Here is a 1,307-nt window from a genome sequence, read left to right as displayed (position 1 = left end):
GAGGATTGTTGTACTTTTTGTACTATTTCAGAGAGGTGGATATTCTCCTCGTCCTTCACATCTTCCATGACCAGGAATGTACTGCAATTGAAACTATCTTGAAGCCGCCATAAATGTGCGCGAATCGGTTCTATCTTTAAAATTTGACAATATTTGCCATGCAATTCTTTGGTCTTTACCAAGTCCAACCTGACTCTCGTGTCACCGAAACACATGCTGCATTCACCCTTTGTGAGATTGATTATAGTTTCTGTCTCTCGCAAAATATCTAATCCAAGGAGACAGTTCACTGCTAAATTCTTTACAATAAGGAAGGTGCACTCTTTGGCTCCCATTCCAAAATTAATACAAATCCATGTCTGTTCCCAAACTAGTTGGGCTTTCTGACTAATGGCTCCTGTAACTCGACAATTAGTGACTGGAAAAACCGGAATCTTTCTAATCTTCTTTAAGTGAAGAAGGAACGATTCATTCAGCACAGAAACAGATGCTCCAGTATCTAAAATCACCGTAGTTTGAGTACCATAAATATCACAAACTATAGCTGCTTGTACAATTTCCCATTCAAACAAATTACACTTCTTCCAAAAATCTTGACATAATTCCTCTCGTATATCGACTCCGTCATTATATCTTAACATCTGCATAGTTGAACTACGTTGCTGAGCAACATCAACAGAATTATTCCTACACACTGCATCTTTTGCGTCGTTCGATCCGATCGCTGCTGATTCTATGCAACACACATTCTCATTGTTACTACAGCTGGTTGTCTGCACACTTAGTTGCTCATTATTACTAACATCATTCATGCAAGTGCCCCCTAGATGCCCTGCGACTGACACACGGGAGCAGAATGTCGTCGCATCTAGTTTGACTGACTGGTACTGGTTGATGGTTGCGGTTCACTTACCTCAATGATCTTGATATTTTGATTCGGTGGTTGCCATGGCTGCGCATTCATATGCTGCTGCATGTTATTTGACATATTTGTATTGTACGGGGGTTGTACATGATTGTTGTTGTGATATTGTGGTGGCCTAGGCTGCTGCCATTGCTGTTGTGCTTAATTCTGTGTTGACCAGTTATGTGTTGGTTGCATGTTTTGCTGATTATTTGAAAAATTACCGTTATTGTAATTGGCATTAGCTCTAAAATCTTGTTTCTGTTTCTTTGAAAAGTTACTGTTATTGTTTTGTCCACTATTGTTCTGTGGATGATAATTGTGATTCGGTGCATTACTATACTGTCCATTTGTGTTCATATTGTTGTTCTGCCAACCTGAATAATTCGGACTATTCCAATGA

The sequence above is a fragment of the Schistocerca serialis genome, chromosome 4, assembly GCF_023864345.2.
Source record: "Schistocerca serialis cubense isolate TAMUIC-IGC-003099 chromosome 4, iqSchSeri2.2, whole genome shotgun sequence".
Classification (NCBI taxonomy): domain Eukaryota; kingdom Metazoa; phylum Arthropoda; class Insecta; order Orthoptera; family Acrididae; genus Schistocerca; species Schistocerca serialis.
This window is presented reverse-complemented; position numbering follows the sequence as displayed.